The following is a 25,640-nucleotide window of genomic DNA, read 5'->3' on the forward strand; positions in this document are numbered from 1 at the left end:
CAGAAGAAGGTATTTGAGTCCCTTATTGAGGAAGTACTTAACTTTAAACAGGTGATGAAGTCCATCAATGCAAAACAAATAAATGATCTGTGGAAACATTGCTGCATATACTTAAACATAGGCCTGTGCTGCCAATTCTAATGAGTTACAGCTTCAGTCTATGGAAGCACTCGAAGAGCTGTGTAATCCAAAGTGCAGGAAAAGTCTCTTGACTTTAATGGATGGTCTGCATAGTCAAAGCCATCCACCTCCTAAGTGCAGAACTGAAATAAAGTGCTCTGAAAAGCAAAAGGAAGCAAAGTGGGAGAGTGTGGTGAGCACACACCACTTTATTTGTTAGTGTTTGTTAGTCAGGGTAAATTGATCCACAGGTCTTGGGAAGGATGGAGGTATGTGAGGCCTTCAGGTGTGATTTTCTTTGGGAAAGGCTAGGGCATTTTTAGAAGAGAAAAAAAAAGAAAACCAACTCAAATTTAAACACTTCCCAGCAGTTTGTGAGTAAATAAGCCCTAAATTTTAACCTGGTGGAAACTAAAAGGAGTTTGCCTGAGATATTCAATGAATTAACTATAAGCAGGGAATGAGCCGTCTCCTAACTCCTTAGGCAATGGATTGATGGTTGTTTGGTTTGCTGCTAAAGAGGCAACTGTTGTTGATTCAATTCTTGTAATTCTTTGTTTTTTCCCTCTCAACCCTAAACTTAATGCAATTATTTACAAAAAAAAAAAAAAAAGAAAAGAAAGTTTAGCTTTGTTTTCTTTACTATTTTTTCTTTCTTTTTTTTTTTTTTTTTTAGATTATTACTCCTAACAGTGCCTTAACATAATCTCACAGCTGACTGAACACTACCCTCTGACCTTTCTTTCCTTGGGGACAAACTCAGGTTTAATTGACGTTTATGTCTGTGAGCTCTGCTAAGGAGAGATTAGCAGTGGCTTAGCTAATTAGTATTTAAATGTTCACTAATGTTCCAATGGATTTGTCAATTGCAATCTTATTAAAAATTGATGCAGAGATTTCAATTTTTTTAAAAAAAGCAGCGATGTCAGAGCTGATTCAATTTATCCAGAGGATTAAAGACAAAATCAAATCTGCTATTATGATCTTTTCAGTCATACTAGAACACAAGAAAAGTATTTCAAATTGTAAATGGCCCATATGTTTCTCAATGTGCAAATATGTTCAATTCTTGTTGCTGGGTTGAAAAATTTGAGGATGCACAAACTCTCATTAGGACAATTTGGAAATATTCACACCGTAATTAGAGGTGTTGATGTTCTACTGTCCCAACAAAGCCTTTGTAGTTTGAAATACTAGAAGAATTTTCCAGATAAATTTAACACATGACAATAGGATAACTCCATTGGTAATACAGGATATCAATCTCTCTTTAGAGTTGCCCATGGTGTACATTATACACATTTCCCCCAGTGCACTGAGTGTGATCTGTAACAGTTTTTAGCCAAAGAGTTTCGATTTCAAATTAAATCCACAGTTTATACAGTAAATGATGAAGGCAGCTTCTGGCTGTGGAAAATCTTCAACTGATCAAAACAGGGGCACTTTGTTATGAGCTGAAAGCTTTCTTCAGACCTGGTGAATGAGGGAAGATAACATAAAATAGCAACTTGCTTAGAACCAACCTTCTTTCAACCCCTTTCCACTAAGGTGTTTCAGCACACAGAGCAAGTACACAAATATATTAAATTTAGATTGAAGTTTGAAATTTGGTGCCCTAAAGACACTCTTTAAAGAGATTTCAGAAGCCATCTATATAACCTAAATATACTTGACTTGACTTTTTATTTCCCAAAGATGCTATGGTAATACAACAATCCAGCAGGTTTGGTGTATTAGAAGTTTCAGCCACTTAGGGGTTACATACCTTCTGCAAATGGAGTTTGTTTATTTGGAAATGTGAGTGTAATTGTGCATTTGGGTGCCCAGGAAATATAAGGAAATATTTTCATGTACATTAAATATCCAAGAATACTGGCGTGATGGAGAAGCCCAAGTTCATTGGCCTTCCATGACAGCTCTAATTTAAGCAGCAAGAATGTATGATTATTTTGGGGTTTTTTGCAGTCATGATTTAAATAGAAATTAATCTATATTAGCAGAAAATTTCTTTGTTTCCTGTTTAATGAACAACTAAGAAAATATGCTTTGGATTGAACTAGTGAAGAGAGTGTTTTTAGGTTTACCTGAAAAAAGTTACATTTCATTTTCAGATGCTTTATTTAAACAGAGAAAATAGAGATAGTCCAAAGTTTCAGAACAGCAGACATACTTCTGGTTTTCTTGTTTCTAAAGCACTTAGGAACTAATACCAGTCTCAGAATTGTTGTAATTTACCCAGATTTTTTTTCTTCTGGTATTTTTCCTTGATGAAGTCTTTATCTATGAACCTGCGTCTCTTTTGGAAAGGGGCTGCAAATTCGTAAGTGCCTATATGATTTTCAGTCATCCCTAGCACCCCTAAGTCTGATGCCATGGTGCAGATACATCAGCTCATTTGAGTCCTAAGGGTCAGTAGGTAATTTTCCAATGAATCTTGTTGGAGCTGTCATTAGAATAGAAGGGTGTTTTCATGAATATATTAGGGGAAATTCTAGGACTACAGCAAAGGAAGTTGGAGTAACATGAGCTTCTCTTCTCACATTTAAGCAACGGCATTATCTCCTTCCATCTCTTCTCCCACACATCACCTTTTGGGTGTCCTCAATTCCCACTCCTCTTTACTCCTATCTCATGGCCTTCTTCAGGAAGGGCAGCATGCTCAGGTCCAGAGGATGCATCAGCAGGGGTGTCAGCAGCACGTGGGTACAGAGCTGGGCAGACCCAACCCTGCATTACTAAAACTCTCTGTGGTCCCTGACAAGACACAAGGCTCTGTCTTTCCTAAAACATTCCCCTGCAGCTCAAGAGCCATTAGTTACAGTTATCAGGGAAAGAGTTTTGGTGCTGAGTTTGAGATATTGAACTGGAGACATGGGGTGAGCAAATTCACTTCTGCATCCTACAGGCCTGTCTGGCATCAAAAGGTCCCAGCCCTTCTGCTGGAAAATGGATGTCTGAGGTAGTCCCAGGACATTGCCCTGCCTCCCCCAAACCCTGATACCGTGGGTGTTAGAAAAAAGCCTTGATAGGGGGAAACATAAACAGATAAAGACATCTGGGGACTGTAGCCAACAAATTTGTTCTGGCACCATGAGCCAAACCGCAGCCTTGACACTGCGAGGAAGATATTTGTTGGGGTCACTGATCACCAGGAGGAACCCAAAGGGGACAGGAATCTCCCATCTCCACCAGCTGTTGGAGGATGGGAGCAGGGGTGAAGGCTGGACAGCACATAGCAGGTTTTGGGGAGGGAGAGGACACCAACACCAGGATGTGGCTCCAATCAGAGTCATCAAAGGGACATGACCCATCCCCAGATTCACATACCACTTCCTGATACTGTGAGGGCCAGGGAAGAGAGCCCAAATCAGTGTTACCACATCCCTGCAGTAACTGTGGCGTTGGTGGAATGTCACATTGCATCCAGAGCCTGCTGCTGGCTGGGGAGAAATGGCAGAATGGAGCAGGGGATCCCGACCCTCTGCCAGAAACTCAGCTCAGCCTATCAAGGTATCATATGGTGCGGCAAATATGGTGTCAGTTGATGGGGAGAAGCTCTGTGTGGCCAAAATGGAAATAAATGGAAACAGAACAGTTTCCTGTAGCAAACTGTCATCTCTTGAGAATGGGCAAGAAAGAAGGAACCAGACTGATTTTGATTTGTTACTCCTTTTGTAAACACATTTGCTGACAGTAGCGCGGTATGTAATGTCTGTCTCTACTTGATTGGCATATCTGTTTTGCTCATTGCTTTATGAAATAATACATACTCATTGTACTTCCTTTTATCTTGACTTTTTTTTTAAACTGAGAGACCAAAACGGTCTTGCTGAAAATACAGGTTACAGCCGTTGTTGTTAAAACTGTATGTTGAGGAAAATGAACAGTGAAAGTAGCATCCCAGTTGTTAAAAGCCAGATAGCTTTTATGTTGTCTTGTCATCTTCATTCCCCAAAATATTTGTAGTATAGGGAGAGTCAGCCCACTTCCTGGCTTCTTGCAAAATGTAATATGTTGCCTCTAGAGCTTTGTTGATAAGAGATGATTGGCCAGGCTTCATAATAGTCATCTAAGAAATGGGTCACTTTATCCCAAGATTGGGCAGGAGGGGGATGACAGCTGCATGAGGCAGCTCATCTGCTCTTCCAGAGGAAATGCCTAAAGCCAAATTTTGAAGTAAGGAATAAAACCAGTAAGTATCCATGTAGCCTAAGTCTGAGATAATAAAATACTGGATTCCAAAAAGAAAATATAGATACCGTAAAATTCTATTGAATTAAGTGCCAAATTGTGTGTAATTAACTGACACATTTTTAAATGTCCTGCCCAATCCTTTTTAGCAGATGAAAGTTTTGCTTTTTTGGGTCTACCAGGACACGATGTGAAACATATTGCCCAGGTCAATCTGCTTCTGTCAGCTATCAGGTAACACATGTAATCAAAAAATAATCATTGTCCTGGTCCATGGAACTAAATGGAAAAGGTGGAAAGACAAAATATTCCTCCCTGCATTTCAGTGAAACACAATATATGTTTAATAAGCTTCTTTTAGATACAGAAGCAAGCACATTTCATTTTGTGAGTCAAAGGAAAGGAGAAAGCATGGAAGCTAGTGAAAGGACAACTGACCTATAGGCATCACTATCCTCTTAATTTTTGAACAATTAAGAATTGTGAATTACATTGAAACAAACCTGATGTCACTTCTATTTGCTGAAAGCCCAACCTAGAGTACACAAGGAGTTGTAAACTCCCCTTCAATGAAATTGGCTTGAAGCAGGCTTCCTACTTTAAATGAAAGTTATAAAATCATCCTGAAATAGAAACTTGACCAGGGAGATTTGGATGCACTGAAATGTGTGAGTGCCCCAGCAGTGGGCTCCCATGCATGGGAGGTGGGCAGCCCCATCCCTGACACACAGCTGCCTGTGCACGTGTGCTCCAAGTGCGGGGTGCTGCGTGGAAACAGCCTCCGCCGACTGCAACCAGATGGTGAGGGGATGACAGCTCATAAAGGATGCCAGTATTTTAGATAATTTCACAGAGGGTTTCTGCTTGGCTGAAGGCACAAGGAAACTCTCTCGCTCGGTGTTTTGCACAGCTGAGTGTTAAATCACTTTATATCAGAGCTGAACCTCAACCTCATTGCCGTTAATCTTCTTGATTGGTTAAGTCTTTGCTTTCTGTCAGAAAATCTGAAATCTGAGTGTCAACGATCAGCACATGAAGCCTTCATGGCAGTGCCCCCCCTTTTCCACCCCTTTTCCCCTGCTGCTCAAGGGAGAGAGCATCTTCTCTGTTTCTTGTACTCACTGTTTGCTGACTGTACAGCCAGCCTGAGCTGCAGGTATAGCCTTCTAATACTCACCCCCAGCCCAATGAGGCTTTTTACTCATGCACTCATTATTCACCTGTACAAAGGAATAGTGTCTGGGAAAATCACAGACTTCCTTGTGTATTTGAATATATCAGCTCTGAGAATCTGGTATCCTTGTTAAATGAGAACAGTTCTATGAGGAAAAATCAATCTTTTAATCACAAAAGGTCAAATGCAATTCCAGCTTCTATTTGTAAGTCACTGACAGTATTTACTGTTCCACCAAAGGTAAAATCCCATTCTTTCATGAACAGGACCTGGTTTGGGCTCCTAGGTGAATGTGCACCCTTAACATTAAGAGATATCCTCCCTAGACTGTGTAGTCACTGCTGCAACCATCCTAGGAGTCATACTGTGGGTGAGTCTCCTCCCTGCCCATCGTGCACTGGCTAATGCTTCACTCATCCTCAATGCAATCCATGCAGGGCACCCATATTTCCTTCCAGAGAACATAACCATACCAAACACCTGACCATGTTGTGGGTCTTGCTTTCTAACAGCAGAAGAAGTGATATTCAATGAATTACAAAGATTTTTTTTCTCATGTCAGAATTCTTGCCTTCTTGTCCATCAAACCTCATAGCCAGCCCCTTTGTAACTTAAGCATGATGTCTGACTGGCCCCTCAGTCACCGGGTATTATTTCAGTTTTCTAATTGAATCACAAAACGATTTATCAAATGAATTAAGAATAACAAAAAAAAAAGTCAGGGTGATGCATGAACAGGCAAATGAATATGGACATTAGGAAGATTAATAGACATGTCTCAACTAGTCATATCAACAAAACTTTGGTGGTGTAAACAGACCATTAGCAAATAAAAGCAGGATGCTAAAAAGGTTAAAGAGGGCAGCCTCTCAGAAATCAAATGAATATTTGGAAGCAAGGTTTTCCAACCTGGCTAAACAGGCTGTGGAAAAGAAGCATGAACTCCCAGCGCACAGCAAGAGTTTCTAGGATCATTCTTGAGATGTCCAGCTCACTGTGTGAGATTTACTGAATGCAGAAATTCATCTCTGTGATCACTGTCTAGTGATGATCCTAGTCTGAACCACAGTCACTCCACTGGGTGCCTCGGTGAATAAGGCTGCCAGAAAACTTGCTCACACAGTGCACATAGCATGTGCCATTGCAGACCCTTCCTTGCAGCTTGTCCCCTCGGATCTGACAGAACCACAGCAGAGATTTTGCAGAGCAGCTTCACCCAAATTTGGAAGGCATTCTTCTGGTTAAAGCTGGGCTGTTTCATGCAGAGGATAATGTTTGCACCGAATGTCAATGTGCATTTTGGCTTGGTCAGGATAATGCCTAGCCAGTGACCTTATTCAGCCCCAATTAGCTGATAACTGCCAGCCAGTCGCATTCCTCATTGTTAGGAGTGAACAAGGCAATCACGGGAGAAAGGTAGCAATAATAGGAACAGCTAATTAAACTGTGAGTGGTGCACAAGGCAAAGGAAGGAGGAAGAGGGATTGTGAGAGTTTCTAGATGGTCTGGCTGCCAGCTGAAGATGAAGTAAGGATCTGGAGTCCAGGACATAAGCGTAAGTCTCAGATCAAGGTTCAACTCCCTCTGCTTCTGCAGCCTTTTCTCCCAAGCCCTTTGAGTACATTTATGTCTTGCAGCACAGCACCCTTGCAGCTCTGCTCAGATGGGCACCATCCTCGTGACACAACAGACTGACGCACAGGTGGCACCTCTAGTCCCAGAAGGACAGTGGATGGGTGATTGCAGTGCCCTTCCTGACCCCACTGCTCCTTTCCTGGAGAGGGCAGTGGTCCCCTGCCAGCAACAACTCAGTGCTCTCACACTAGTTCCCTTTTCCTTGCGCAGTGGTGGACCACAGGGAGTTATGTACCTCAGGTGTTTTAGGGAGATAATAAGAAAGTGGCATGTTTTGTGGGAGCCCATTTTAGCACCTTCAAGAAATCACAGCATCATTTACATTGGGAAAAAAAGTGAGATCACCAAGTCTAGCTTCTAACCTAGCATTGCTGACCACCACCAAACCATTTCTCTATGTGACAAAGTCCCCTTGGGGACCTCGTGCCCACAGGATTTTAATATCAGCAGCACTGATATTCATCAGATTGGAAAAACCTTCTTTCTGAAATACACTTTTGAGATACTTTTCTCTGTTGAATATAGGATCTGTAAAAGAGAAAAGCATCATTTGTAGAACCCGAGGGAATTCTTCATATACTGCCAAGATTTCCAGATGAGGGGAAATATTTTTCCTTTAATCCTATTTCCACATTCAGGCCTTATACTTCCTGCACAGTTACTCGAATTCCAGTTTGTTGCCCAGTGTCACTTGGGAGAATAATGTATACTTATTCCATATTAATTGTGCCTACAAAAATACCCAATCACAGTAGAATAACTCTACTGAAACAATGAGATTACCAACATTTCCTTACCTGCGGTCTTTTTTTTGTGTGCCAGCAGAAAAGTCATTAACATGACATTTTAAAAAAAGTATTTGCTGTGGACTATACTCTGCTTTCACTAATCCTCCTGAAAATCTGGCAATTTCTATCAAAGTTGCTAGAGCTGACCTGAACTTGCATTTAGGCTGAATAATGAAACGTGACCCTCTACAGCTATATGAAATGTGGTTTCCCATGTGCTGTTTCAGGGGAACCATGTTTTGGATGGTGGGTATTTCAGGGGAAAATTATTTGATTTGAGCAGGTACAAATCAGGGTATCATGAGAGGGTGGGGATGCAGCCTAGACAGCCCTGATGGTTTGAATTGCAGGGAGGCAGGCAAGTTATGTAAGCCTGCAGAGGCTGTGGTTGGAGGGGATCCCTGATTTTAGCAGAGAACTCGGGGCATTACTGTGAGACAGATACAATAAAGTGTAAGTCGTTAGGCAGAGAAGATAAAGCACCACTTAAGGGAACCACTGACAGATGGGAGTGTGGCTCTGCAGCTCCAAGCAGGGAAAGACTTGGGTGCTTGCCCCTTCTGCCTCTGAACCTCCTCACAATGCCTGGAGAATAAAAGCCTCATGGCATAATGGTGGTGGTGATGACAAGGGTAATAAGGCTCATGATAATAAGGACAAGCAGGGTTTCCATTTCCATTACCAGAGGAATCGATTGGAGCTTAAGGTTTTTTCTGCTTTTTTTTTTTTTCTTCATCTAAAGCAAGTTCTGTAAGGGCCAGATAAAACACTGAAAAAGGCCTTTAAAAAGGTCTTTGGGAACAGTGTGGAATTTTAAAATCTAATCTGTAATTTAAAGAATGAAAACTAACCTAATTGGTGTACAATCCGTTTCCATTAGGAGCAGGATACTGCTGGGTTCTTTCCCCTCAGCATAGGCTGGATTAAACATACAGGTGAACTATTCTTTTTTTTTTATGTAGTTCCACTCTCTAGGGCATCTGCACAGTAACAGATGGCAGCTTTTTGCCCATTATACACACACACACACACACACACACACATACACACACACACACATGTATTTGCTCCCCAGCATGGAGAGAAAAGCAGCTGATTCAACACAGGTAGTTTTAAAACTACATGAATCTCAAAGCTGCCTACATGCTTGAGAGTAGAGGCACCTTGCTCCTCACAAGAGATACAGGCTGCAGCACTGGGTGGTCCCTTGGCACAGAGGGGTGGTGTGATGCCCCTGAATCCCCAGCACACTCCTTTGCCAACACCTGCCACAGCTGACCACTGCAAACAGATCAGCCTGGGCTGGCCTCAGCTGGAGTCAGTGCCAGCAAAGTGAGGCAGGAACTGCAAGGGGAAGAGGTGCTGCATGATGCTTGAGGCTGTGGAAGCGCACAGGGGTTATCCTGGGGGGGCTGCTGGCAAAGAAGTTGGTGTGAGATGAGGGTAGGGGAATAACCTGGCTTCTGCTCAAGGTGAAACCACCTCCTTCCTCACCAGGAGCTTAGAGCCAAGGCTGAAACTGAAGTGCTAAAGAAATAATCCTTGCCCAGAGCAGTTGGCTTTGTTTCAGGATTGAAACTGTGAGTCAAAGATGTTTTTATGTCAAGACTTGCTTGAAATCTCTCACTGTGGTCCATTTATTTTAGTCTGTGGCTACTGGGGATGCAGTTCAGATGGGTAATGGTATTTGGGAGCTTGAGGATGAACTTCACTTCCAAATCAAAATGTCTTCTCTGTACTCTGCTGCTCAGGGCTGTGAGATGCTTCAGGTGATGTTTGCATACATTGTGATGTTCTGAGCGTCACACAAAAAGCAGTTGTAAGCTGTATCTTGTGGGAGTTTGTTAATGATTCAGTTTGCTATAATTTCTCAGAAACATGGCATGCATGGCCATCAGGCAGGTGTCCATGCAGACAGCATTCTATCTATCTATATATAGAAAGAGAAAATTAGCAACTATTATGTATTTTAACTCCCTCACACCATCATCTGACCAGATTCTATCTGGAACAGTAAACCTCAAGCAGATGAAACAAAGGAGAAGGAGCAACTTATTTACTAAGTATCACATTAAAATAACTATCTTAAGCTAAGGTCTGTAGTTCAGGCAGGACTGGGCAGAGGTAATAAATATTTGGTAGCAAGGGATTTTTCCAAGGCACTGGGAACAGAGAGTGAACAGCACATGAGAGAGGCCAAGAGCAAAGAAGGGTACGGTAGCAATCTTGCACAGACAAATAGAAATTTTGTCCCTAAAAAAAAAAAATCTGACATGAAATTGGAATATTTTGTTCCATTAAAATTCAATAATATATCATTCCTTCATCAGTTGGATGCCCCTAGAAATCTCAAGCTGCAGTGTGTTATTGAAACCACTTATGCACATCAACAATATGTTTTTTTGCAGTGGTCATTACGCCCCCACTTTTGCAACATGTTATTTTTTTCCCCCTCTATGAAACTGTGACTTAATGCAAAGTAATGGCATGTCAAAGGCAAAGTTACAGCCCCCCTCTTGAATGCAATGCTGAGTCTCCTGTCATGCGTGGAATGTAATTACCATTAAGGCTGAAAAATGAGGGAGATGAACAGTAGTGGCAGTTTTTCTCAAGTTTACATAAACACTGGCTGCAAGAAGAGGGCAGGAACATTAAAATCAAAGAGTTCTTGTCACATCAGCGCTTTAAATCTCTAAGCGGCTCCTTGAAAATCATCTGGCCTCGGTGAACACAAACAACTGATAAAAGCTTCGGTTAAGGTCTGCTCTTATCTGCTAATTTCAGGGCAGTCTTGCCCTTTACCCACTGTCCCTAGGAAAGTAGCGATTTTGGCACTTTCTCTTGGCTTGCTAAATTCTCTGCCGTGGCAAAAATATTAACTAGCTGGAAAAGAAGTAAAAATGGGGTTGAAGGTGTTTGAAGAGGAAATCCCTGTATCACTCACTGAGGAAACACTCTGTTTGCTTTGCCCATGCATCCTTGGAGTTAAAGACTGGGTGATGTACCACTCCCCTCATTCCTGGAGCTGGGTGTTATCTCCTGGGCACAGAGCAAGCCCTAAGCCTGACCCAAAATCACTCAAAAATGTGGGCAGCATCCCTCTCCCACCCATTCCCACTGAATCTGCAAGGTTTGTCTCCTACTGGCAGTGCCAGGAAGCAGGAATGCCTTGGGAAGAAGGAGTAGGCAAAGGTGTTTTAAGCCCCCCCAGTTGTGGAGGTAGTTCTTTCCCTGACTTGTGCTGAGTTTACAGCCAAAACACAAGCTCACAGGTTTCGGGTTTCATTAGGGACCTGAAGCTCTCATCAGGTTTGCCAGAGGATGTTTCAAAGGTAACTTGTCTGCACGAAACTGGGCAGATTTATTGTCTCTGTGGTTTTATTGAACGTTTTTGGCTTCTGTTTTCTCTTTTTGGTTTTTTTCATGTGAAACCCTATGGCTTAAGGCAGGATTTGTTTTGTGGCTTTGATGGATTGTAGTCTCCCCATCCTGCCGCTCATAATGGAGCAGAGCTGTAAAGCACTTCAGGTTCAAAAAATTCGGTGCTGGTAGGAAACACAGGTTGCTCGTGTCTCTGTCTCCTGGGTTTTCTCTGTTGCCCTTCCTCTCCTTCCTCTGAGACTGGCTCTGGGCATTGTGCTGGAGCCACCGGCAGGCAGCCACCCAAGCAAATGGCCTGTGCCTTAGCATGGCTCTTTTGCTCCCCTACTTCCCTTTGGCTTCTCCCCATACCCAGCAAGGATGGGAGCCATGCCATGGAGATGCTCCTGTCAGTGCCTCAGGCTGCAATGGAGAGGAAGAGAGAAGGAAGCAGCTAGGAAAAAGACAGAAAAAGGGACACTGCTTTTTGGTCTGTGTACCAAAATTCAATAATGTCTTCATGAAGGAAGGCAAAAATGCTGGTCTTCTCCCTGGCAGTCTTTTCCTGCTGCCATTGCAGTCACCGGCTCCAGCGCTTCTGAGCTGTTATGAAAATGGTCCTCTTGAGTCCAAATGGGCTCTTCTCATCTTCCAAACTGCAGACTGTGTGGAAATTGTAAACAGCTGCACATGGTTTGCCTAACAGCAACAGAGAAATTACAAGAAAAGCAAAGAATAGGAAAGTCTAAGGCAATCCCACTTGTAGGTTTGGACACTGGTACTGATTTGCCACAAAATAATCACGTGTTTTCAATAAATATCTTATTTTTCATTAAAACACTGCTTCTTGTGGCAAGCATTTTTTTTGGCAAAGCCTTCTCTCCACCAGTGTTTTGCTCAGCATTTGTTTCTGAGCTGATAGAAATTTGTAAGCTCTAAATATCCTGGGGAGAAAAGAGGGTTTCACCCCTCATATTTTCCAGGTTGAAGGTTCTAGGTGAAGTCAAACTTAAGATCTTAAAATGCATTAAGTATTGAAATCACACAATCATAGAATTGATGAGGTTGGAAAAAAACTTTAAGATCATCAAGTCCAGATGTGAACACAACATTCCCCACCATGTTCACCATTAAACAAATACTTCCATGCTCTTTGCAGAATTTGGATCTCCAGATGGGCTAGAGACTCATGCTTGTAGAAGTCATCTCCGCAAAGCACAGGTTGAGTGCTGTGGCTCATTCTTTATCATAAAAGTACTTCTAAGCCCATAATTGCTGAATCTTTTGGGATCTGTCCCATGGTACTCAACAGCTGCAAGCAGAATATATCTGGGGATGTCTCACCAGGCTGAGATAAGAGGAGCCAAGGTCCCTAAAGGAACCCATGGCAGTAAAGCCGATTCACAGCCAAGCCAGGACCTCTAGTCCAGGGGTCAGGGATGGTGACATATGAGATTGAGCACCAGCGATGTAGCTCAGGCAGAGACCGGGGTAGAAGCCTGAACTTCAGTGTAGATCAGGAGGGAAGTGGAGAACTGCAGAGACTTCTCATGACCAGACCCCCAGGATGAAGCAATCCATCCAGGGCCCTGACACAGATACACTCACCCTTCAATGTTGTGGACAGGTGTTTGCAGTCCTAAACCCTGGAGAGTACTCTCAGTATTATAAATCATTCAGGTATTAATGTTCCTCAGTGATAGGAATCAATATCAACAACTTCAGTGTTCATTGCTGGTGCTCAGGCAGCAGGACTTCATCTAACCTGAACCCCAGTCAGGTGAGGGGAAATGCCATCCATTAAATATTATCTTAACGACATAGTTGGAATAAATGTATAAATGTAAACACTACAGCACTCAAGTAGAGTTGAAAACACCCCATGGGAGGAGTGTTCTTCCATGCAAGTGAGACAAAAATTGGATACTTCAGAAATGGTGAGAATGTTCTTGAGAGTACAATCCTTTTTGCAGTGTCACACGACTATGATGGACTTTTATCAAACCACTATGGTGATAAAAGCTCAGAATTGAGAAAATCAAATGGAAAAACTAAAAGTGGGAGGAGGGTGTTAGTAAAGTCTAATGTCTAGTGTGCCATGTATTAGTTTTTAATCAGGTTCTATATGTGGCCATAGTAAAGAAATATGACAAGATTCCTCTGCTTATATTTCACATTCTTTCTGGTGGTCTTATTTATTCATGCTGCATTTTTTGGAATAAAGGCACTGGGGGTGGGCAAGAAGAGGTGGGAAAAGCAGAGAGAGAAAAAAGCAGAGACCATGCTGGAAAAAGAAAAACCCCTCTGAGCATTCATGCTTTACATAGTGCATTCTGCATTTCATTCCATGTGTGAAAACAAAATGCAGTTCCCCTGCTCCCCAAAGTACCAGTGGACCAAATGGGTTTGATTCCTTTAAATATAATGGAGTAGGATCATTCGGGGGTTCAGTTGTTTTCCATTTCACTGAATTTTCCACTTTGCTTGTACCCAAATTAATTTATATCTCTATTTATTCATAGACAATTTGTCCATTCAGTTTTGTTCATTCTACAAATCTTTGACCCTTGATCTGTTTTGATACATGTAAAGGGATATGGTTTAGCAGCTAAGGAAGGTTTTAGCTTAATTAACAGCTATATAAAAAGTTTTGAACTTCCCTAGCACTAGAGTGGCAGGTCTTGGACCACTGCCTCCTGGTTTGTCCCGCCAGGCACGGTGCAACACATACAGCAGGATGCATTTCACCGGCTAGCTAAGCAGAAAGGGATAAGCTCCAATCTAAGAGGAAATCATCATGCTGTGAACGATTTTAATGATCTTAAGGACAGCAGATGAGACAATTTGCATGTCTTATTTCTGCAATTAGGGTCTGCATCTTTGATCAGACACAGAAAATGGGTCCCAAAAGAAATTTTACACTTTGATATGTTTTTCTGAGTGAATTCTCTGCTGCCACGTTAGGCTTTTTCTGGATAGCTTCTTGTAAAGGTTTGAGTGATGGAGCTTTTTTGGTATGTATATTCAAAGGAGGCAATTTAGGAATTACTTCAACATGACTAAAAGGAAAATCTCCTTATGAAATTCTAGAGATGATTCATTATTTTAATAAGCAGAGGTGATACTGTGTGGCTTGTCTGAACAAATTAACCTAAAAACTTGAAATTTTTTCCATTCATATTTGCTGGTCTGCTAAAGGATAATGTCTCTTCCTGTGAAGACTGTCAAATTAGTACAGTTCAGACACTGAATATTACACCTTGGCAAAGGACTTTGTGTGCACTGAGAGAGGGAAACTTTTGCAGAGAAAGGCAACAACACAACACATTGTTAGACTTTTAAAGAACAGATATTTTGAGGAACATTTTAAATTACAATCAAAACTAAATTGAGGGTTTTTTTCCCATATTTGCTTCATATTTATTTATTTATTTGTTTATTTCATAATCTGTATGACATTTTTAAGAAAGGACATCAAAGAATAGAGTGGTCTATAATACCATCTATAGATAAAACCACAGAACTGCCCTTTTGCTGCTCTGTGACCCTGCTTCAGCCCAGACTATTGTCCAGGATGTGAAATGCAATGTCACATGCATGAGGTAATTTGTGGCACAGGGCACCCAGCTGTAGCTTTTTTTTTTCATGTACCGTTTTTATAACTATTGGTTTTCATTTGAGTATAACATTGCACATGTAAGATACTTCATCTCTCACAAACAGCCCAAAGTTATTATTAAAAGGTCCAAGTATACATTATTTATGATTTGATCTGAAATGAAATATAAATTACACAGAAACTTAGAGAAGATTTCTGATTCCCTCTCTCCCTAAAAGCAGTTCGCACAAATACCTGTATCTCCTCAGTTTTTTCTGGAGGTCATCACTAGCTCACTGTTTGGAGACATATGTGCAGCTCTTTTAGATGGAAGACATAAAATCAGATTTTTTTTTTTTTTTTTTTTGGTTCCAGGGACAAGTGTCCTCAATTAACACTGACAGCTATTTAATTTCATTTAAAGTAGGTTGGTTTAAAATATGATTCTTATCTCACCACCGCAGGATGGACTAAGTCTCTCTTTTAGAGCCACCCAGCAGTGGGGATTAAGGGAACACGGTTACATTTCTTTCTACAGAAACCTGAGCTCCATTAGCAAAATATAGATTTGAGCAGATATGGACCCAGCATCTGGCCCCTTAGAAATAAGATAAAACTGTGAGGAGGAAATTAGAGAAGATCCAAAGCCCATTTAAATCAATAAGGAGGTTCCATAACCTTCAGCAGATTCTGGATCCCACTCCCAGAGAACAGAAGTACTTGTTTACCATAAAGAAAGAAATCATTATCAGTTCACTAAGGCCTTGACTTTGTTTTTGTCTAAAATCTTATTTCTTTCTCTAACAGTAACTGGCTCTCTCAAAGAAAATGGGCAGCAACCTATGCTATGGTGGAGAGGAGTATATGTTGTCCCTTACTAAGAGGGCTGTTCCTATACTTCTAACATTTTGGTCCAACCTCAAATACTGCTCAATTTGTAATTAAGCCATGTTTTATGTGCTTGTTTATGTTTTATGGTTTATGTGCTGGTCTAGATTTGGTAGATTGATAAAACCAACTACTCTAAAGTTTTGAAAACATATTTTCAAAGTAACAGATACTGATGTGCAGTGCTTTGGTCAGGTTGGTTTTGTGGGCTTCTCATTTCTCATACAGGTTTTTTTTTTCTTTCAAAAATCACTGATCCTATTGGTAGAGACATTTTGTTAAAACACCAAAAGAAAGAGGAAGAATAGTAAGACAAGAATGAGAAATACCTCTCTTATCCAGCTCTAGATAGGCCTTCAAAAATATTGAATTGACTAAAGTGAGAACAACTGATGCTGAACTCGTTGCTAAGAAGGTGTAATGTATCATATTGGGTTATATAAACTCACTGTTTGAGGTGATTACAAAATAGCTTCTTGTCTCTGGGATTGTTTAACTCCTGAAACACAAGGATGGAGGGCACAGCTACTAAATTAATATTTCCTGAGCCATGGTCAGCCAGAAGAAATACCCAGGACAGTTACTGCATGTGATGGCTTCACAACAGCCCCCCTAAGACACCAGGGAAACCGTGAGGAGCACAGTTGCCATTTCTACCAGCATGGGGGGACTACTGGTAAGGGTTCCAGAAGGCAAAATTGCCACCAGTGAGTGGTCTTAATCCAGATCACAGCTTGCTATTTGAGTAGTCCAGCTCTAGGTGTCAGTGAGGCTGTTTTCTCTATCACCAATGAAGATACAGAAGAAGAGTTGCAGTACTGCTCTACATAAGTGAACATGGTGAAGTTCTCTGTCAGCACCCACAAATAGCATCTACATGGCACTTAAAATCAGTACCTAGCATCCCTCTACCAGGTGTGCAGCTACAACACCTGCATGCAAAGACATGTTTCCCTGCATAGGAGAGCATATCTGGGGTAAGAAACTTGTTAAGTGCTCTCAGGTGCTTATGGTTTCATTCCAGGTACTCTTGGGCCGGTGTTGGCCTTGCTACAAGCAACTGGGAAGAGTAGAGAAGTTGTGATATGCCTATTTCCTGGTTAGCAATCAAGTGGACTGATTTGCCCCTATCCATCTGGAGGTCTTAGGGCTGAAAAGCATCTGTGTTGGCTGTGGGGTTAACGGCACCAAAGACAGAAGGGCCACGGAAAGCTACCACTTGCTTGCTGGAACTCGCAGCGGTGAGTGGAGAGGAGATTCTTTAATTAATAGGGAAGGGGGTATCAGTGTAACACTAAAAATTCCATAAAATATCTAACTTTTATGTGAGCAGTCATCTACATTCATGATTCCTGTATACAACTGAGAACTGTACCCACAGAGCATCCCCAAGGACAGCTGTACACAGGTAACCCACCCTTGCTATGCCATTTTTTTTCAAGTTGGTGCTATGTTGGTTCTCCCTTACTAAAACTGTCCTTTTTTCACCTGAGGTGCTTCCAAGCAGTGATATAATAGCTTCTATAGATGTGGTTAACAGGCTGCCTGGTGATCCTGAGAGACGCTTGTTAAAACACAAGTTGATGCTGCATGTTTTAATATAGTTCTGTTTAACTAATGGGAGACTGAGTGTAGCATGGAGGTTTAGGGAAAAAACTGTCATTAACAGTAAAAATAATAAATTAGAATTTTTATTGTATTACAGTGATGAAATCATGCACTATGTGAGGTGTCTGCTTTCTAGTCAGGGTGTTGGTCTCCTTGAACCTACTCATCTTCCATATTCCTTCTTTGCACACTTCTTAGGATATGTTTTTGGGTGAAAGAAATGCTTCTGAGGATAGTCTTAAAAATGGATTACTCTTGGGATTTGATCTGATTTTCTTAGTTGCTAAATCTTAGTATAAAAATTTGAAAACACAAAAGTACTATTAGGTTTACATTATTTTTAAACTAGAATATTGAAAGAGGCAGTAACAAACACAGACTCTAGAATACTGAATTGATATACCATAGAATTATACCATGTCCCTAGTTTTAAAGATTATGTTTTCTCTTACAATCTTTTATATAGTTGTTTTTCAAATATTTACTTTATACTTTATACTTTAATAGTTATTAATATAGACAGGAGAACACTACAAACAGGCTTTCATGTTGAAAACAGAATCATGTTGGAACAGATAGGTGGGAATAAAGAAATGGAAAAAATATGTGGGTGAACAAGGGGTGTAAAAGATTTTTACTTTCATTTTTCATTTCTGTAAGTGCTGCTACAGTGAGCCAGACCAAAAAATCCATACAAGGCGATACTCTGTTAGTTATTTTCCTACAAGCTGGCTGAAAAAATAGAGAGAGATCCCTTTTCTGGCATATTTTTCCAGATTAAAAACATAAGTGATATAAGGACCACAATTTCTTGAATACTCACTGAGGGATGGATTTATCCTCTTCAGATTTACCTAATTCTTCTCTGATTCTTTTTTTATACTCCTGCCCTTCACAGCCTTCTGTCACAATAAGTCCCAGAATTTAACTATTTGAATGAAAAAGTGCTTCCTTTCCTTTAGGATTGCTGTGAGGTAATTTTATCATCTATGCCTTCAAGTGATTTGTGAGAGGCAAATACCATCACCTCACTAGTTTTTGGTGTGACAGCCACCATTTTTAGACACAGTTACTTTTGAATATTATTTAAAATTTCTATTTTAGTAAAGAAAACATTTATTGATGCCTCTCTGATGAGTTACTTTGTAGGACTTAGTTTCACCTATCTTAATATGTGCTGAAAGCCATATTGTAGCTACATCCTTCTTCCATTACATTCTGTCTGGATTGTCCTTAATAACATTGTTATTTCAGTCCTTTTTCAGCTGATGTTGTGTCCTTCCTAACACATGCTTTGTAATTTATCTTTGCATTAATGTTTCACACTTATGAAAAGTAGATGGTGTCATTAACCTTTAGGACGCTTATAACTGTGAGAGGTCTGATTCAATAAGGCTGGAGGTCAAAGTTTTGTAGATCATAGATAGTTTATTTGCTTCTATCTCCCAGAACTTCATTTTTGGGCAAGGAGAGTGGAGGAAGAACTAATGGTATTTAGCTTTTTTTACAAAGGTGAAATAGGTTAGCTACCTCAAAGTCAATTATTCTGCTTGTCCCTTACTTGGACCCCAACATAAATAGCATTGAATGAACATCTATTTTTCTGTGAGACAGTGACACATTCAGGGGGTATGTGGTGAGTTGTAGCTGAAATTAAGTTTATTTTCAATAGCTCATTTGGATGAATTGTCATGTGGTACAGAGAGTCAAATAACCCCTGGTGTTGGGTTTTAGGGTGAACAGCCACCCAAGCTCTGCCTGCCTGAGCTCCCTTTGCTAGTCCTTCCCCAGGGCTCCCTCCTGCTGCTCCAGTGCCACCTCCAAAGCTGGGCATGGCCCAAGTTAATCCACAGCTGTTAGTTAGCACAGATCATGCTAAACCCCCTCCACCAGCTCCTTCCAGCATGTGTTCCCCAGGGAGCCCCAGGGTGGACCTGGGGATGTGAGGCATGGCTTAGTGGTGGACTTGGCAGTGCTAGGCTAATGGTTGGACTTGAACATCTCAGAGGTCTTTTCTAACCTAAATTGTTCTTGGATCCTGTGGAATAAGTGGTTTTGTATTTCAATGAACTGCTTCATCTTTTCCTACATGGAGATGTTCAGGAGGTCTTAAGAGCCTTAAGCATATCATAACAGGAAATGAGGGACTGGATTTTCCAATGTCATGGTCGTTTGTGTTAGTGAAAGATGGGAACCAAAAGAAACAAAGAGAAAACTAAATAAGTTCCTTGAAGTACTCCAAAAATAAATTATTTTAATGGTATTCAGCACAGTGTTCAGGATTAATTCACTGCTCCTTGAAATGAAATGGTGAAATTTTTATTTGATCCTTTCATTTTTAAAAAGGTTAACCTGTAGAAAAATATTGTAAAGATTCATATGCAAAGAGTCTATTAATTGCTTTTACACCATTTTAAAAGGATTTAAAAATAAGAAACTACTCACAACCCAGATTTCAGTTTGCAGTTATCAGGAGCAAGGGGTGTTTGTTGTGAACATGATGACTTTGGTTTTCTTGGAGTATTAGTAAAGGGGATGTTATTTGTTTTGGGTTCTTTTGCAAACTGTTGTTTGGCTACAACTGGAACAAATGCATCATCTCAGTCAGACTGGTAACTAATGACATGTTAGAATTTCTTGCCTATTGGAAAGAAGATTTTTTTTTTTTTACAAGACAGAGCACAACATGAAAAACTGCTTATAAAATTCTGACAGACCTACCCTATGACTAAGAGAGGTTGGAAAGGCTAGGACACTTCCAGCTTATTAAAGGGAGCATCCTGATAGTCCAGTGCAAGCAAAAATTAGATGGAGTTCTGTGTGTCCTGAACTCCTAATGAGTCTGCTTATCTCTAGAGAAAGTTAATCCCATCTTCTTCTGATTTAGCATGAGAGGCTGGGTGATGGGAACATAATCTTCTACTTCTCAATCCTCCTGTCCTAGAGTTCAAGTACCCCAGTGCTTCCAAGTTCTTTGACACTTTTCCAGCATATCACTCCCATTCTTCAAGCTTCTTCCCCATTCCCAAACTGTTCCCACACAGAGTTTTCTGTTCCTTCCCCAACAGTCTATGACATTTCACCACCATCTACCCCAAAGTCCCCGCCAAAGTCCTCACCTTATCCATTTCATATTGTGGCAGCCTTTGACTAAAATTTTTTGGTAGCGCAGTGTTTGGTGAGCTCTCCTAGGCTCTCTCTCTGTCTCCCACAGCAATTACAGCTGATGAATATCAGCTTCAAATATTCGCTCCCAGCTGTCTACAATGGGAGCTGTTAGATGTTGAAATATTCCTATAAAGCTAGTCCAAATAGGACCCTATTGTAATGAACAGAGGAAAATGGTGTGAATTTCCTCCTAAGAGACAAGAGATTGTGAGTTTGGGTGTGCATACTCATGAACATCTGGTAAAATGCTATTCGGTGATGAAAGCTCCCTTCACATGCTCAAGTCCTGACAATATCACATGCTGTTTAGACTAAACTTTTATTTCAGCAAGTGCTGCACTTTTGCTTTCAGTGACCTTGTACATCAGTCAGAGGGCATGCCACACACACTGTGATTTCCACTCTATATGGGGAGGCTGAGGTTGAAAGTTGCAGGTTGGAAACTCCACCACCCCAATACTTTGTTCCCATTGTTGCAGCTAAGCTTGTTATTGTGGAACAATTGTTGTTATGTCGACAAACCAAGCACTGGGCTGGTGACCTCTGCAATATCAAGGGTGCTGTTTTCATGGGACTCATTTCAATAGACATTTACAAGTGACCTTGAACTGCAGCAAAGATACCCTGCTGTTCTTTTGTGGTTCAGATGGCCTACATGGCACAGGCATGATGCTGAAATAGATTCCTTCCGCAACAATCTCTAGGAAACCTTGGCTGTTGATGGGACATTAAAAACAGTTACCAAATGGTAACTGTTATCAAAGCTGTGTTACCATTTTGTTTTATGTCCCTTTGCCTTATTTAATTTTCTATATGTGAAAAAGTAGAGTGGGGGGAGATACTGTGCCATCTGCACTTTGGTGTTTTTCTTATAACTGTGATCTGAAACTCTGCTACGTGGAGAGTTTTTATTACAGATGTAGGAACTCTAGAAGGACAGAAGGACAGCATCTCTGATTTTTGCATTTGTGTTTTTGATGACTTGATGCAACAGGAGATTTTAGAACTGTGGCCATGCCCAAGTTATCTGTATTACTCAATCCATGTTGTTGGAACATTATCCAAACATGGAGGAATAGGATTCAGGTAACCAGCTCTTTTGGAGATGGGAAGGAGATTCCTACTGACTCCTATGACTGCATCAGAAACCTAAGAGAAAAGATTATTTTTATTTTAAAAGAAAAGTTGAAGGGCCAAAACATAACACCAGATCCAAGGCTTTGTAATGGCTACCTATGACAGGATTTGGAATAAAGACTTTGATCTGAAGGCTAACAATGTAAGACAGTGCCTTCTAGTATTCTTCAGGTTCCCCTCTTTTTTCAGAAAGCAATTAATGAGGACATGTGGGACAGATGTCATGGCTGAACAGGGGAGTTTAGGTTTTCAAAGGCTTTGTGCTCAGAGGAAATAGGCACACCTGGTACAACACTGTGACTTCTCTTTTACATGTCTTCTTTTTTTAAAGAGTTTTCTGACATGCATTGCTAATACAACTATTGATAAAGTTGTGCAGGAAGGTTTCCTGCAAGTCTGTGCTGACGTGAATGTGGAGAAAGGTGTTGAGGAGATAGTCTTCCCCTATATAGACAAAGAGACCACAGAAAGTTGAAAAGCCACAATTTAAATGAAAATAGGCCCTATGCAGATGCAGTCAGTGACAGGGAAGCTGTTTTGCTGCTGAAGTGCTAAAATAGAGAACCTGTGCTTTCAAAGTATGAAACCAAGGATGTTTTGCTATTTCCCCTGTTACAGGTGAAAGACGCCTGAGGTGAATCTTTGCCTGCTCTATTCCTTTTATTCCAGAGCAGACAGTCATCCACAGTGGAGCTAGAGAAAGTAGCAGGAGAAAGATTGTATAGTCTGTTATATGGCAGGCCTTAATATATATGCCTGTGGCAAGTTTGAAAAAGTCTGCTTTTACTTCAAACCCCCAGAAATTGAAAGACTAAGGTGACATTTTTCTCGTGAGGTATTACAAGAAAGCAGTACTGGGGTAGTCTTACCTGTACCGGTAGGCTATTAAAATAGCAGTGCAAAATTATTTTCAAGTGATCTAAAGAAGTATTAAGGAAGGGGGGGGGGAGGGGTTGTATTCATTGATTTTTGGTTGTTTTTTTTTTAATATACATTAGTTAGATCTATGGCAGTGCTTTGCTTCGCTGGACTCTCCTTTTGCTGGCATCTCCCCTGTTTGTAGAGTGCTGTCTCTCACTTTTTTGGATAGTCTCACTGAAAAGAGAATCATATCCTAAGCAGAAAATTTTTTTACATGTCAGATCTTGAAAGAAAATTTGAAAATCACATTATGAGTGCTGTGTAAAGCCCTTGCAATTTTGTAGTGACTTTTAAAAGAAAGCTGATGTTTTGCATTCTGTACTGATTCACACATGTTCTTAGCATATCTCAAAAGACATGGAAATATCTCATAGGCTGGAATTTCATAGATCTTCAATAATTCCATAGCTCTTGTCCAGCCAGTTGAACTTCTGAAGAATTAATTTTTTTGGAGGTTGAAATATTCTATCTGTATCCCTCCCACCAGCTTTTGCTTCCATGCACTGAGGTGGACAGGCATATATCTTCACTGTATCTACAAATAGGCCTTCTGGTCATCCAAATTCCACTGAACAGAAGATTAAGAACTGGAAGATATATATGTGTGTGCGCATATGTACCTGTGTAGAACACATTTAGTTGAATGATGTTGAATGAAAGGAGCAGAGCAGTTGATAATCACTACTTTGTCCAACAGAGTTCAAACAGATTTCTGGTAGAAGTCATTGCTTGGGGTTTCTTTTCTTCTTGCTGTTAATGCCACAGAATCGGGTCTTGTTCACTCTTGATCTCTGAGATATGCTGAGACCATCCTGTCTGAAATCAGACCAAGAGAGTCCTCACTTGGCTGAAAACTCCTGTTTCCCTTGGATTTCATTGCTCAGTGGGATAGAAAGTCTGTTGAAGTTGCACAATGCCCACTTTTTCAAGTCAGGCTCTGAGGAGGCTCATAGACATACAGTGATTTCCAAGCAGTCTTCCCTCAAAATCAGAGAGCTGTGCCTTTCCGCTCCTGAACCATTTTACTAAAATTAAAAGCATCAAAAAGAATAGGGGAAAAACCCAACCAACCAACAAAATTGAAATCTTTTCTCCCTCTTTTGTGGTGTTGTCATGCCTCAACTGTAAATTAGAATTTTAGGACTTTAATGGGGAATGGAGCATTTGGCTGCCTCATTTCATCCTAAATCAGAAATAGTATAATAAAGCAGTTATTTTGCAAAGAAAAGAACAGGAACTACTGCCCAGAAAACTGCCAGTTTTCTCCTGTCTTTGCAGCCAAGCCCTTGGGCCCCTTTCATCTCAGCCCTGCTATAATTGTAACACCTGCTCTGGAGTTACACGGGGAGCTGAGCCGATAAAGGTGGTGGTTTGCAGACCTGAGAGCACTGGAGCGCCTGAGCTTTTTGGAGGGCCCTGCTTTCCCTGGCCCAAATCCAATACACCACTTAGACATCTGCTTAACTTTAAGCATGTGAGTATCCCCTTTGAAGTCCAATGTATATTGTTTTGCTGGACTGAGGTCAATGAGCTCAGTACCTTGCAGGATTGAGCTCCTGAATGTCAGATTTGATTAAATGCTCCCCTTTTCTTCCCCCCTCCTCCTCCCCTACCATGAAAGCCTGACCAGAGCTAAAACAGCCTCAGCAAAAATCAAAAAAAAAGGAAAAGAAAAAAAAAAAAAAAAAAAAAAAGAGAGAAAAGAAAAGGCAGGCAGCTGTTGGGAAGTGAGCCTGGCTCAGCTGTGGTAGCTTGGTTTTAAACTGTTGCAGATCTAACCAAAATAAAAGCAGAGCAAAAAATCCAATTGGAGATCTGGTTAAAAATTAAACTATCTACACTTTCCTAAGGGAGCTGGAGAATCTCAGCTAGGAGTGACAGTGACCGTGATCGTGCTGCTTTTTTGTCCTTAAACTCTTGGTGCTCTTGCTTCACAGGTACGACTGCCTGTTTTATCTAAGTGTCTCCTGTTAATTGTCCTCCTGTTTCTGTTTTTTTCCCTGTGGCTCCAAAACGCACTCTCCACAAGTGGAAAGGACCGTGCTCTCTCTCCCCCAGTCTGTTCCTTGTCAATTCGCATCAGTTTAAGGTCAGGAAAGCTAACGGGGAACAAGGCACTGCAGCATTTGAACTCAACCTTGCCTTCCCAAGGAACAAACTGACAATTAGTCCAGGGATCAGCATCAAAAAAGAGCAACCCAGCGTGAAGCCTGTCTAATTAGTCATATGAACGGAGGGCTTCCCCTCCACTTCCTCAGGAACACATGCCTGTCAGATCTGATACAAAGAGACTTCTCTCCCTAGAATAATACTGAAATTAGGTTGAGAACAGGTAGCCCTGCTTGTTTAAGCAACAGGAGGCTTAGCTGCAGGATCGGCTTGCGCACCAGTATCCACAGTTGCAGCGTGCTTATGACCATGTGCTTTGCAAGTGATTGCAGGATATTTCCTTCCTTGCAAAATACAGGGGGAAAAAGAAAATGAGTTGATCATGTTGCTAATCTTCTCGATTTAATAACACTTCTTGTTTAGATGGAAAAATGAGCAAGGGGAAAAATTAGAGATGAAAGTTGAATGACAGTCTCCTAATCCCAGAGAATTGTGCTGGTTGAGAGACTCCATGTGTCTGACTTCTTTTTTTTTCTGTATGAACCAAACATGCCTTGATCCCCTACAAAATGAAAGACAGTATACGTATAACTTAAAACTTTGATTACTGCTAATTTTGCTGTAGGATTTGGATAGTGGCTAACAAGCTTGAAATTAGGATCCTGTTGCATTCACTCTGTGATGAGGGTGATAACCAAAGCTTATGCAGACTAGCAGCTTGTCTAGACAGAGACACAAAGAAAAGGAATGAGGCAAATTAACTGGAAGTGTATATTTTATGATTAGTTATTTAAATTCCTTAGTCAAACTCCTAACTCAGAGTTTAAAAGTCCTTCATCTTATTCTGCGATTCTGTTGAATTTACGTTGTAAGCGAAGCAAACGAGATGAAATAAAACTGCTTTTACCACGTCCTGAAACTTTTCTGATGTGGGCTGCAGAAT

General features: G+C 40.9%; 1 long non-coding RNA gene across 1 annotated transcript; it reads left to right on the forward strand.

The window, feature by feature from the left end:
- Positions 1–6,938: 6,938 nt before the first annotated feature.
- Positions 6,939–24,067, forward strand: LOC148185185 (uncharacterized). The gene is made up of 4 exons (XR_015773859.1): positions 6,939–7,040; positions 16,779–16,995; positions 17,088–17,162; positions 23,867–24,067. It is a non-coding gene; the product is annotated as an uncharacterized LOC148185185 (long non-coding RNA).
- The last annotated feature ends 1,573 nt before the right edge of the window (positions 24,068–25,640 follow it).

Source organism: Pseudopodoces humilis, chromosome 1 (genome assembly GCF_049639895.1).
Source record: "Pseudopodoces humilis isolate 2021_Gansu_Grassland_sample_001 chromosome 1, ASM4963989v1, whole genome shotgun sequence".
In the NCBI taxonomy this organism is placed as follows: Eukaryota; Metazoa; Chordata; class Aves; order Passeriformes; family Paridae; genus Pseudopodoces; species Pseudopodoces humilis.